Source organism: Manacus vitellinus, unplaced genomic scaffold (genome assembly GCF_001715985.3).
Source record: "Manacus vitellinus isolate BGI_N305 unplaced genomic scaffold, ASM171598v3 scaffold_2_pilon, whole genome shotgun sequence".
Lineage (NCBI taxonomy): Eukaryota > Metazoa > Chordata > Aves > Passeriformes > Pipridae > Manacus > Manacus vitellinus.
In genome coordinates this window covers 29398369-29413222 of record NW_021940208.1, presented here as the reverse complement: position 1 = coordinate 29413222, position 14854 = coordinate 29398369, and positions in this window count along the sequence as shown.

Here is a 14854-nt window from a genome sequence, read left to right as displayed (position 1 = left end):
TTTTTCTTTTTAAAAAGAGAGAAAAGAAAACAACCTTTATTTTTGATCTAAATTTTCACAAAACTCCATTTCTATCTATACTTAACTCCAAAGTATGCCAATGAGGCTAATTGGCAACATCAATACAGACATAGTATATATCAGCTATCATCTGTGTTAGAAGTAAACCTTCAATATCACTAGTTTCTGATGACCTTATCATAATGCCATATAGAATTGATGTTCCCATTAAAATATGAGCTCCTGAAATAATGCTGCTCCTATGAGATTTGTATCTTCTATTAAGAATGAGTCAGCTTCTAGCCTCCTGTTTCTGGGTAACAACGCTGAAAATATCAGTGACCTGCAATACACCAAACTAGATATCAGAAAAGATATAAGAGGAGAAAAAAATCCAAAATTTTTTCTTAAGATTAAACAGCATATTTTGGCCTGATGTTCTGGATAGTTTGAGCCTGACATTCTGGATAGTTTGACAACTCTGAAATCATGTTGGAGCAAACTTGTTATTCTGCCCCGACAGTGACACAAGCTGCCTTTGGTGCCCTGATCCTGCAAAAAATTGATTAAGCTTTTGGGGTTAAACAAATACACGGTCAGTCTTCTTGTTTCACAAAGTGGGTCTGAATTTTTTTTATTGATGTATGACAGTTTCATGGTATTTAAGCATATGCTGGATTTTTAACCTTAAATACCCTTTATCTGTTTTCCCATCAAGGAGCATTTTTGTATTCAAAGTGTTTTATCTGGTGACTCATATTATCTGCAAATAATCAAGCTGAACTACTAATTGCTTTTGAAGAGGGAATAAAGGATGACATTGTTCTGGATCATCAAAAGCAATTCAATCTGTTCCTTAAGGCAGGAATAAAGGTTTACAAAAATGGGGAAGGCAAAGGGCCTCTCTTTCAGCTGTGCAGATGGGCGAGAAGCAGTATTCAAGTTGGGGCTGCACAATTCTACAGCTCTACTGAGCCTCTTAAAATTAGTGTTCAGTTCAGAAGCAACAGTGTTCATTTGTTCACCCCAAAAGACACTATGGAGTTCTTTTATTATAGCTTTTACAACCTGGACAGTGTGTGGCACCAACTGCTTTGTAGAAGATTGCTTCTTTGGAGCTCTCACAGACAGTGCCCAGGCAGCCAGGGCTAATGCCCTTCTGTGCCCGGTGGGATGGCCACTCTACAGCCATTGTTGGCTTCTCACAGTGGCCCCAACAGTGAGGGCAGGTCTGTGAATCCAGAAGTCTCTGACAAAAGGTTTCCTAAAGCTCAGGTTGTGTTTTGAAGGGTCAAGAGAAAGCACTACCTTTTTTCTTTTCCAGAAACTGCTGGCTGTGTCAATTAGACTGAAAAATAGCAACAGCCATTTCCAACAAAAATAACCAGCTACTGCAATGATCCCATCTCTAATCCCCTACCTATCATCTTTGTAGGACTACATGAGGAGCATAGGAAATGGCAGGAGAACTGTTTGGAAAATTAGAATAATAGAATAATAGTGTTGCTGTTGGTTGATTTGTAATGCCCAACTCAAACCTCTAGTCTCCCAGGCTCTGGATTTCTGACCTTTTCTCTGAATAATGATTTATTGCAGGTTAAGATACTTACTGCTGGGTAGAAATGACAAATGTACACAATCCTACAGCTTTTGTTTCCAAACAAGCTGCATTTAAAAGGGGAAAGGAGGATCTAGGCTCAGTTGATCTAAGGCTCAATTGTTTCTTGAGCAGCATTTGTTCCACTCACGTTGGAAATTCATTTTCAGGGCAGTGACACCTGCTGACCTGCAGCATCAGGGGAGGAAACTAGACCTAAACATGAGGTGGCCCATGCTTGGTGTCCAATGGTACTGTGCATACTGACACAGAACCCCTACGTGCGGCGGCCTGGGCTGTGGTCAGGCACACTCCGTGTGTTGACGCTGCACCAGTGCGTGGTTCTGTTGCTACAAACAACTCCCTGTGCTGAAATGCCTGCAGACTGCTGCTGCTGCCTTGAGTCTCCTCCTGACCTTGGGTGGTGTGATAGGAGTCCTTCAACCCCAGACTGATTCAAATGCGTGCTTTGAAATGAGGTTATCTGGGAAGACAAGGACTTTCTCCTGGAAGGGTTGAGTGCTGTGCCTCCGATGGCATGGGCCTGACATAGATGATGATCTGCACCAATACCACAGCAAATGCCATTGCTGCTGTGGGTGAGGATACAAGACCAGCCTTGGGCAAACCTGAGACTTGTTATCTCCCTACCTGGGATTCATCCCAGATAATTGCAGGGGTGTCATAACATAAATGTAGGATGACTGAACCTTTAAGGGACCTGTGGAGATCACGAGATCCAACTTCTTGCTTTAAGCAGGGCTAATTTTGGCATTAGAGCAGGTCACTCAGGGCTGTGTCCAGCTGAGTTTTGGAAATCTCCAAGGATTAAAAAAACCACAGCCCTTCTAGGCAACCTCTTCCATTTTTTGCTATGTTTGGGGATTTTTTTCGCCCTAATACCCACTCAGACTTTCCTTTAATGCAGCTTTTGTCTGGGCCCATGAAGTTCCTCACCTCTTTTAAGCATTAAATAAATTGCAAGTTTCAGATGAGGCGTGCCCATCTTTCCCCCTGGTAAGGCAGGCTCCCCTTGTGCATGCTGCTTTCCTTCTACTATCACTTATCCTGGGTTGCGGACACCCCCTCCAGCTACTGTGTCCATCGGAGATAATTAACCCTTCTGCAGCTGTAGCTGTACACATGGAAAGCTAGAATAGCTTTTGTTGACAATTGCTTTTAGGGGGAGGAAGAGGGTCTGGTTGTTTTTACCTGCTCCACCTGCAGCTCCCATGTTTAGGGGCTGCACACGAATGCCTAGTCCCTCTGTGGTGTCCAAGTGCTTAGTATAGTTGACTAGAGAAGAGCTCTTTTTCTCTTCAGGATGCAAATTAAGATAGCAATTAAAATGTGCGTAGCTTGTGGTGGTGGTTTTTTTCCCAGTTTGTAGCTGCAGTATTTGTGTTATTGGAAAGCCATGGGCTCTCTGTGGAGTCATCCTGCATCCTGGGATAAAAGGCAAATGCGTATGGGTGTCTGGTGGAAGCAGTGGGGAGCAGTGCATCTGAGAAACATGGATGAAATAATCAAGCAATTAGTTTGTTTAGGAATGACAAAAGAGCCAGCAGGTGATTCTTTTGTTCTCTGCCGGGGACAATGAATTCTTGTCTATAAAAAAGACTTTCAAAAAAAGCTTTTTAAGTGGAATCCATCAGAATTTTTTCAATGGACTGTTTTTGACAGAAGAAACTGATTTGTTGAAATGAAGAGGATTACAAAAAAAATAGCCCAAAATGCTACAAAATGGTCACAAATCTGTAGAGGAAATATATAAAAGCAATGCTTTCCATTAGCAAATTGTTAATTTTAAAAAAGTCTGGAATTTCACAGTTATATTTTAAAGTTATATTTTCTCTAGGGTTCTTTTTTAACATCATGGCTGACATGTCATGAAATCATCACGGCGCGTAATAACATCTTATCGTTTCTAGCTCAGTGTTGCCTGTTTGTTGTAGTGAAACAGTTTGGCACCTGATCAAAGTGTTTCCTGCCTCTCTTGTAAAAAAAATAGTGTCAAACTTGCATTACAACACAGACAGGAGACGCTTTGATCTAGAAAAGAAAATATGTTAGTGTTTACTAACTGGCAGATGGTTTTAATAGTTTTAAAATGAAACAGAATAAAAAAAATAAGATATTCTTATATAATATGCAGCACAAACAAAACACCATTAAATTGTATGAAAAAAAACCTAAACCACAGATAAAAAGCAGGAAAGAGCATTTCTTAAGAGTGACTTTTTTTGGTGAGGGTTTTTCCTTTGCCATTTGCTTTTGAGCAGGCTGGGTTTGCCAGGTGCTGAACCTGCCCCACACTCTACTGCCAATATGGGGGCATGGAGCTGGCAGGGTTGTGAGGCTGGAAACCCCTGGCTTGTTTAAAAAGAGAGATGAGGTTGACCAGTGTGACAAGGATGACTCTTGTGTTGTTGCCATTGGCTTGTTTAGTGTTCAAAAAAATTCCAGATCAGCAAGAGCCTATTTTTGGCAAATACATTTCTTAAGTGAAAATATAACCCAAAAGAGCAGCCTGATCTGGAGCATAAACTTGAGACAGTTAGCGTGCTGAGCTCCAGGTCTGACTCAAGCCTGATTCTAGCTATTTGGGAAGTGGGTGCCAATGTCACATCATATGTGCAAGCATATAACTATTGTTATTATTGTTATTATTATTATATTAATTCCAGCATCAAACAGATCCATATGATAGTGTATACACAGTGAACAGTATCCGGAAACAAACACAAACATAGTCATCACATAAAGGCACCCTGGTGAGAGTGGAAGGAAGTAAGATCAGCTCTAGGCTGGCTTACCAGTATGGTTAAAATCAGTATAAAGCAAAAACGTCCTTTTCTGTTGCAGGCCCATGCTGTTAGGTAGGTTGGTAAAAGCCCAGTATGGGCTCCTGTTCCCTTCTGATAACTCATCCTGCCCTGTTTTGACTGTTGTCCAATAATGTGAAACCATCACTGCTGATCACAGAACCATTTAGGTTGAAAAAGACCTCTAAGATCATGTAGTCCAACCATATAGCAACAGCTGAGCTTGCAGCTACCCATGTCCAAAAGTGCTGGACATGTGGGGGCAGCTGCCAGCAACATGGCTGGCTGGTGGTGGGACATCACGCTGGCGTCCTAGCATGGGCTTCCAGCTGCACTTGCATCTGCCAAATGTGCTTCAGCCTCCTGCTGCTGTGCAGACAGATGAGAACACCTTCAACAGTGGTGACACTGCACATCCATGGGATGCCTTTCTCTCCTGGGCACTTTGCAAACCCTAATTTAACCCTGAGTGGAATATACAAGCTCTAGTTGTAAATATTTAACAATTAGCTAGAGCTGAGTGGGTCACTCCACTTCCTCAATAGCCAGTGGGAAGGAGGAGACACCTTCCTCCAGACCTGGATTATGTTGCCTCTGGATGGGACACGTTGCCCTCATACTGACCCACAGCAGAACCTCGGCTGGTGTTTAGGCAGAGATGCTACATGTCAGGATGCCTCAGAGGAGGGGCACCTCTGGTTCACTCACACCATCACCAAACAATGCTGTTTGGTCTCACATCCCCTCTGCAGCCCCAGCCAAGCAGCACCTGCTCTGGATGCTGGTGGCTTCTTCTGGCAGTAGAAGCAAATTAATTAAGAAAGATGGGAAGACTGACATTGTATCCTCATGTGCAAGAGATACCAGGCCTTGCTCAGTTTAGGAGACAATGTAGCTATCAAGAAGATGCCTTTCAGATGTGACATGGCGTGTCAGGAGTCTCCACTGGGGAAGGTTGTCAGTCATGTCTGGTGGGAAGGCAAGGCCATCACATCCTGCAATCAACTTTCCTGCATGGGACCCAGGAGCTGTGAACCCAAACCCCTGCCAAGTCCCTGGGGATGGCACGGGGAGAAGTTACTAGCAAGGTAAATGTTAGGTTAAATACCAAGGTGTTGCAGAAAAGAAACACCAGAAAGTGAAATGATGGATGGTGCAATAAGAAAAGAGAGCTACAAGAAAGCTGGAGAGGGACTTTTTACATAGGCATTTAGTGATTGGACAAGAGGTGATGGCTTCAAACTGAAAGAGAGTAGTTTTCGATTGGCTATTAGAAAGGAATTCTTTATCATGAGAGTGGTGACACATTGGAACAAGTTGCCCAGAGAAGTTATGGATGCCCCACCCGGGGAAGTGTTCAAGGCCAGGCTGGATGGGGCTTTGAGCAACCTATTTTAGTGGAAGGTGTCCTTACCTATGCCAGGGGGAGTTGAAACAAGATGATTTTTAAAGGTCCCTTGTAACCCAAACTATTTTATGCTTTTATGAAAGTCGAATTATGGGCAAAAGCTCTGAGATTAGTGAAGCTGTAGAAGCCAACCTGAGATGCAGTTTGTGTTTTTCACCTTTGGTATTTAGAAAAGGCTTTCAAGAACTAGCTCTAATACATATAAGATACAGGCCTGTGCATGTAACTTCTGGGGTCACTTAGGGTCCTCACCAGGAAGAAGTGAGCAAGGAGAGGATGTGAACAGCTTTAGTGACAAGTACCAACAGAAATGTAGGAAAGCTGTTGCTCTACTTGTGGAGGTGACAGGCTAGGAGCAAAGGCCTGAAGCTGAAGTAGGAGCACAGTTCAAGGTAGGACTTGAGATAAGAGCTGAGCAGTGGGGAGAAGTCACCTACTGGGGTGAAGCTGCCTGGATTTGCATGGAGCTCAACAAGCGATTCAGAAATGGATTCTGCTGGCAGGAAATGTTTGTCTAAACACAGCCCTCCTGGCCATCTTATTAATGAAAAAAGTTGGAGCTTCTGAGAGCCAGCACTAAACCTATGTCATTATCAGTGCTGTGTTTTCAAAATGGGTCTCCAGATAATGAAACTAATTCTGTTTCTCAGGCAAAACAGAAATCTTTGTGTGATTTGCTGATGGCTGTGTGCAAATAATGAACCTCCCTCAGGGTTCGATACTACAAATGTTTTTGCTCAGAAATCAATCCATTGATTGAAGTGGTCATTTACAGCTAGAAAAAACTGTGTTGTCTCTCAAATCCATCCATGAGCTTCAGGAGATGAGGCTACCTACTCAGCTGTGCACTGTTGACTTGATCTCAGTCACAACACGCTTCAACTCCTGTGCTCACTGCTTCCTCCTCCTCCTCCTTCTTGGCATCCTGGTACTCTAGGTTCTCTGGTGCAGAGTTTGTGCTATTTGTTCCTACAGGACTGGGTTAGTGTGACAAACATGCAGGGAGGAAGCACAGGAGGCAGCATTTGTGTTGTCTGCCTGAGGATGCTTGAAACTGCTGGGCACCTTGTTCTGGCAAGGAACAACAGTTTGGAGATAATGATAACTTGTCAGATATGCCTAAGAAGCTGTTCATGGTTTTTTATTTTTTTTTAGTCTTTTCCCTCTTAGTCAAAGGTCACAGAGCCAAAAAGCTACAGCAACCCTGGTATGGCTGTTCTTAAAGCTCAGGACTAAGTACCAATCCCAGCTTGGCCAGACTTTGCTGAACCTGTGCAAAGAGATAGCCTTACATAATGATTTGTACCAGCACACTTGTACAGAAACATCATGTTGGGATCTGTTCAGTGTGATCACTGGAACATGTGAAAAACAAATGCCTTCAAAAGCACTTCAATGTTTGTGAAAGCTTGAGAGGTTTTGAAAGGCTTGTAGGTACCAACAGAGTACAACACAGCTCAGGGACTAGATGCTCACAGGCCCCCATCCCTGTCTGAGAAGATGGCCCAGTTAATCCCAGTTAGAAGTCTCTAATAAGCTTGTAACCTAAAACAAGAAACAGAAGAGCAAATTTTGTCACCTGGACTCACCCAAAAGTCTTCCCTTGAGGGTGATTAAAGCTCGTGCAGATAGCAGTGATAGTTGCTACCCTCCCTCACCAGATGCCAACATGCATGAGAACAGCCCCCAACAACCACCCCTATGCTGTCCAGTATCTCATAAGCTTTCATGTCCATACATGTTTTCTAGCAAGACTTCACAGCCATTAAATATTGAATGCTGAAAGTTTGGCGAGGAAAGGCAGCAAAACAAACTTCATTGCATTTTCCTGAGTTTTTTCCTAAGCCATAAACACAAGTTTCAGAAGGAACACTGCCAGGCTGGTGACTGCTTTCTACCCTCCAACTAAGCCCCCTGCTTCCCCTCGCTGCCCACCCTTTGGAAGCATGTTCATACCTGGTCTGCAGACAACAAAACCAAAGAAAGACAGCAGCTGGATCATAGAGGGGACTTCTGTGGCCTCAAAAATATGGGTGGGGAGAGGGGAAAAGGAGTTTGGGGTTGTTAGTGCTTTGCTCTCTTGCTCTGCTAGCTTATGTGAAAACACATACAGAAAGACAAGATAAGGAACTCTGTGGTTTCATCTTCTAACCTCAAACAGCAAATGCTCCTCAAAAACGGTTTACTATGTGGTCATGTTGCTTCAAAGAAAGGATAAGAAGTCCAACTGAAAAAAACCCCACAATATAGTAATTGAAAAATAACATTTAGTCACAGAGAAGCTGTAAATAAAATAGAAGATGCCCCAAGATCTGAACACTTCAACAACTCAATAACATCTCTCTCTCAGGAAGATTCTACGTTTTCTCTTGTTGAGATGCTTCAGTTGCTATTGATACAGGCAACTCCTCCCAACAACCAGCTGAATTGTTCCCCCTCCCCCACAAATCACATTAAAAGAGATGCTTTTCAGCATGTGCCAGGAATATCCTTATGTGAAATATGCTAAGATGTTGCAACTTCTATTCAGTTTATTTTGAGTTAGTACGATGAAGCAGCACGAGGCAAGGCTCTGAGGCTGGGGATAAACATAGAAAGGAGAAGTTCATTATAGTAATTTTGGACTGCTGAGTTTCGTTTTCATGTGTACTGCTAGCATGATACCACAGAACAGGTTGAATATTTAAAAAACCCCCAAAACATTAAATACTAATATGTTAACTATAGCACTTACAGCTTCACAGAAAAAACAGATGTTCTCTAAATGCAGATGTTGCCAGGACTGAAATAACAGCTGGCATATACTGATAATTACTCATTGGACTCATTTAATGGGTAGAGCTTAACAGCAGCGGAGCAAAGGCTGGGTAACAGACTGACTCCTTGCCCTGGCTCTGGAGAGTATCTGAATTTCTACTTTGGCTTCCCTTTCTTCTTCCTTTTCCTTGCCTTTTTTAATTTCAGCATCATCAATGTCTTCTAACAGCCTCTGTTTCTTCTCCCCTGGCCCTGGGTACTCACCCCATGGAGACAAGTCCTGGGGCAGGTCCCTGCTGGCACCAGGGGCACCTTTGGCAACACTCCATTCCCAAGGCAGCCATTGAGCAGGGAAGGAGGTTCAGAGCATCTGAGTGGTGTAATCTACATTAGCCCCTGCTGGGGCAATGTGCCTACCTGGTGCCAAGTGTGACAGCTGAGCTTCAAACACAATTTTGGTGCACAGAGTGCAAAATCCCAATAGCTGGCACAATGCAGCTCGGCAGGAACATCCCCTTACCCCAAGGGGTGAGACCTGGAGCTTCGTGGGGCTGTGAGCAGAGAAGGCGCAGGAGCAGCAACCTAGAATCCCAGGCTGTTTATGCTGTAAGTAGTAGCTCCTGCTGTTAGTCACAGGTGCTCACACATCAGCAAGTGGCAGGAGTGAAAGAGAAAAACAGACTGACTTGATTTAAAGTAAACATCAGAAAAACAAATCCACCCAAATCCTCGCTTCTTGTTATCAGAAAGGCACTGGGCTGTAGGAACGCTATGTTTTACATTAGCTCATAGTAGTTGACTTTGAGTTGCATTTTTTTCTAAGAAAAGCTAATCAACTAGTTTTTCCTAAGGACTGGAAAAACTAAGAGCTGTAACATACTTCTTTTAAAGTTAATATTCAGAGATGATTCAACGCTAAAACTGGATTGTGGCCAAACGTAGATGAGGAGTCCCACTTCCAAGGTGTAGCAGGTCACTGTGCCTGGCCACTCATAAATTCCAGCTACGGGTCTCCGTCCTCCCCCTTGGGACACTAGAAAATCCCCTTCCCTCTCTTCCCAGGGGAAGTTTCACTACTGGGATGGAGGGCAGGGAAAAGAGTACATCTGTGCTTTGCTTTCCACCTATCTCCTTTTCTTGGTGGATTTAGTCCAAGTAAGAACTGAAAGGAGTTTTAAGCAAAGGCACACTAGGCTTGAATTAAAAGCCCTCCTTCATAAGCCAGCTTTTGGCTATTGCCTGCTTCAGCAGCCCAAGTGCTGGTGAGCTGGTAGGTGGGTGTTTGTGGCTCGGTGGACCCACTGTCCATGGAGCAGTGCCAGAGCCGGAGCCCAGGCACAGCTGCTGCAGCCACAGAGGGGAGATTTTGTCTCCTTTCAGCCACAAAGCCACCACTCCCCTGAGCCATCTGTACACAGATGTACACACTCACATAGGTTTTTATTTGCAGGGTGTTGTTTGATGCTTCCTCTGCTGGTTTCACTAGGTCAGAGGTACACTTTGCAATGAACAAGCAGGAGGTTTTCCTCCCTTTTGAAGAATTCCAGGGAAAAAGAAACCCTGGCTCCTCCAGGCCCCAGAGCAGCATACCTGAGTGTCCCTCGTAGAGCCCCACTAATGCACCCACTACCCCCTGCACCTCCCCGACATTGCCTTATCAGGGCTGGGCTACCATTCGTCTCCAGTGGGTGGGGGTTTCACTGTGCTTTACACATGCCATCCAGATCCACTGTTTGACCATTAACCTTTTCTTATTTAATATATATGTTAATTAATTGTAAGTATATATTTATTATTTATGTTTTGTTGAGTATAATTCTATCACACCTTTTTTTATGGAGGGGTGGTGCAGAAGGAGCTGCTGGTGCTTGTTCCTCTGGCCCTTAAAGTGTACACATTCCCCTGAGCTACCTTGCACACCACAGGCTGTGGCACTGGGGGGCCTCAAGGGAGGTGAGGACACTTGCCTAGAGAGGCCTTGTGTGTCCCCTCTCAATCCCCAGTGTGTCCCCACTGTGTGATCCCCGTGCATCCTGCCAGCTGTGTCACATCATGCTTGGCCCCCAAACCGCTACATCTCCCCCATCCTACCACATGCTCTCCCATATGCCCATGTATGACACTATGCCCTCAAGTCTCACTACCTCTCTACATGTGTCCTGCTGTCCTCCCACACCTGCCCTTCAATGTTTTCCTACATGTCCTGCCACACTGTCATGTGTCCATGTGTCCCACCATACCCCCATGTGCTCCTCTTTACCCTCATTGTCTCCTGTCCACCTCCCTAGTGTCCCATATGTCCCTCTGCACATGTCCCTTTTCTTGAGCATCCCTGTGTTTAATGCATGCTCCCCACACCCTTTACACATTCCACCAACCTCCCTGCATGTCCCCAGTGGTCCCCAATGCTTGTCCCACTATTCCTTCACCCCTGTCCTTTGCACCCTCCTTGTGTGTGCCTCATCAACTCTCCCTGCTGCCCCATTCCTTACTGTCCCTGGGCAGTGGAGGCTGCTGTCACCTTGGTACAATGTGCTGTCAAACCCTGAGGTGTCACCTTCTGATTTTGGGAAAAGCAGCAAGGTTACCATCTAAGATAAAAGCAAAAACCCCTTTCTTCTTGTGATGGGCACTGCTTATTTCAAGCCCATTTGAGTATAGTCTCGAGTGTTTTGGAGTAAATTGCCTGCTTGTAACACACCAATCAGTTCCTGAAATGAGAGTGCAGGCAGCTCTCTGGCTACTTTGGTCTGGAGCTGTCTCATCTTTCAGGATATAACACATCCTCAGGAATTATTTCAAGCTGTAGCAAGAAAAACTGGCAAACTGTCCAGCTGCTTGCAGTAACCCTGCAACAAGATCTGTGTCATGAAAGTATGGCTAAACGTGGCAGAAGAGAGAGGGTGCCCCATGGCATAGCTGCATGTCCAGGTGACTTCTGCTGTAACCAATGTAGGTTGTTATTGACAACCAGAAAGCAATAAACCTATTGCTACATGCTTTTTAAGCTAACTTTTGGCTGACAAACAAGAATACCTTCCCAAGGTTGGTATTCTGGTGTTTGCTTTGGGTATTGACATTTCATACCCCATTGTTAAGGGCTGGGAAAAATTGTTTGAGACAGAACTATCTTTGTACAAAGGCATAGGGGTCTAATTTTCATATTATTTGTATAACCTTCTCATTTTACTGGGCATGGAGAGAGGAAGGCTACGTCCATGACACCGTGTGGTGTGGAGACCTCTCACCCTGGATGTGTATGGAGATGACCCTGTGGCTCATGGAGAAGGTTTGGTTGTGTGGATTAGACTGGTTTCACATCCAGCCCGATATCCATCTCCACATGTGACCAGATGCTTTGGGAAGATGAAGGACAGGGCTTGAGATGCTTCCCTTGCCAGTCGCTGAGATCTTTGTTCGCTTTCTGCAGGTTCCCTGTGCTTGACTTGCTTTCTTGACTGCTGCCGAGGGCTGAGCTCATGCTCTGGTGGATGCTAAATGCACGACCTGGCTCTTGACTAGCAGTGGTTTGTGTAGGGTCTGTGTGAATCTAGGACTCTCTTTCCCCCTTCAAAATATCTAGCTTTGCAGTTGCACATGTTGAATTTCATCTGCCCTTTGACCACTCACCCTGTCTGCAGTTCTCACAGTGTGTCCTTGTCCTCAGATAGCTTCTTATCAGTGGCAGACTCTCTCACCTTACTCCTGACCCCTTTTCCAGGCCGTTTACAAGGGTGCTGAGCAGCTGAGGTCACTGTGCAGACGCCGATGGAAGGTCACTGCTATCATGCTGCCATATGAGAACTGACTGTCTACTCCCGACCTCAGTTTCCTGTTTTTCAACCCACTATCTATAGATTGCAGGACCCACTTTATTATGCCTAAGTGGCTCCATTTCCTGAGGAGCTTTCTCTGCAGCACCATTTCATCCTGAGCAACTTCCTGGGCTAATGGAGCTGTTGTGCCTACAGGAACAGGTGTGCTGGTCCCAGCTTGCCTGAGCCTTGGGATGGTGGTACGTGTGTCCAGAGCCACCCCACCACTCCACTGGTGTCTTTGGTGGAAGCATACGTGCTTTGGGCCCCCCCTAGAGTCAAGGTGGGGGTAGAGGGGGAACTCTGGACCCTCCAAGGGATTCCTGTCATGTGGGGGTCCTGCAGCCACCAGGCTGCTGACTCAGAGCTGAACAGCAAACAGCAATAGTCTCTGCTCAGCAGAAGTCTGTAAGCACGTGTGGCTCATTTGGTGTATGCACGTATGCTACCAGGACCAGTATGGTTTCTGAACAAGCCCAGGTGATTTCACAGCTGGAACTGGGCTCAGAGCACATGTTTTTAACATGTTTTTCTTATGTGGTAGTGAGTCAGGTTTAAGACATTTATTAACTCTGTTCTGTTTCTCCTTGTTGCCATTAAACACTCAAGGTGCACCACCAGGAATTGCATTGAATTACCCCTCACTAGCAGCACGGGAGAAGTCTATGCAGTACCTATAGTAGCATCATGGAAGCACACACTGGATGGGCATAATCTGTTTCTTTTTCCACAACCCCAGATGACAAAAATGACACAAAATGGTGACAATTCTCTTATTGTTTTATTTCATGATAATTTTCTTCCCCCTCCTCTCTCTGCCCCACTGAGGGAGTTTGTAAACATCCTCCTGTTCACATTCACTGACTGTTACTGCAGGCTTTTCTTTCATGTGGCAGCTTGAAAAAGGGTTGTGAAAGCTTTCCTTCTTGTCTTCCTGGCCTTTCCCTCCATCATCTGACCTTCATGAATGCTCTCCAGCAAACAGTTTGCCTTTCTTGCATGGTAGAATCTGGAAATAATTGCCTGTGCCACAGCACTTATTTTTATCAAAAAAGCTTGTGTAATTGTGCTGTGGTCTTTGCTCCATGGTCCATTTTCTTAACTCAGAAATGTGCTTTTATTTTTTTTTTCACTATTGCATATATTGTCTATCTCCATGATTCACTGTTGCCAATAAAGTAGGAAAATAAGAGATAATCACCACTTAAATGCTTTAAAACTGATGCCATGTGTAGGGGAAAAAACCCCAAACCAAGGAAAAAGTCCTAGCATCCTCAGAAGGAGTGTGCATCAAATATGTTCTAGCCAAAGTACTCGCTTTTTCTGGTCATATAAAAACTCAAGGTCCTGATAATCTGACAAGCCACAGTTTGAATCCCCAAACACAACTCAAAGTTTGGCTCACTTGCATCAGAGGCTCAGTAGTTCAGGTTGTTGCTGATCATTTGTTTGTAGTTGGTGTAGCAAGCTCTGGGAGCAGCAAATGTCATAATCCTGTGTCACTGTGTAGCTCCAAGGAGATTGCTGATAAATAACAGTAATATACACATACAAATAATGAATAGAGGAAGCAGAAAAACCAGACAATAATTGCTGTCGTGGTGGAGCTTGTTAACTAAAATCAGGCAGTAACAATTTTTGGGGGCGGATGCCACCTTTATAATTTCTGGGGGAAAAAACCCACCAATGTACATCTTTCAAAATATGTGCCCTGAAAAATGTGCTTTATGTGACAAGGAAGGAGCTGTAGATATGTGTGTGAGGCTTTTTTTGATGGTATCTAGGGTTTGCCCCAAGACTGACCATGGAGGACTAAACTGGCCCCATTTGACCTGGCTGTCACCGTGACCCAGTCCCCATCAGGGCCTGTTTCCTCATCAAGCATTGCTCCTGCACTTGCCTCCATGAAGTGATCCTAATCCAGCTGATTTGAAAGTCCTCCCTAAATCTGAGTCTATTTCAGTGTCTTGGGATGGCTCCCTCCATTTTCAAAGCCCATGAGTCCCTGCCCTGGGTGCCCTGGTGCAGCTGTCTGACTTTCACACCTTCCAGCAGAACTACTCCAAGTTTTGCTAAAAATGTAGGAGGTTCACAGTACAACTGAGTGCCCAAACCATTTCTCTAGATCCAGCATTAGCCAAAAGACAACCTGTAGCCAGCTACTTGGTTACCCATCCATGGTCTCTATAGGAAATTATTCCAACAGAAAAAATTATTCCAGCAGAAAATCCAGGTAAAGGAGCTACTTTTAAAACAGATTTGACTCTCTTTTTACAGCTTGGGGTTGACCTAAAGAAGTAGGATAGCATACCTATCCTGAATACATACATTTTTAAGATAGAGGGGAAATCTTGGTTACAGTGAAATTTATGAGTCTTTTCCTAGGTTCGTGTTCACTACCCTGTGAGTCCTGTCTGAGATTCACCATCAAGCCAACATCTTCAGGTTTATC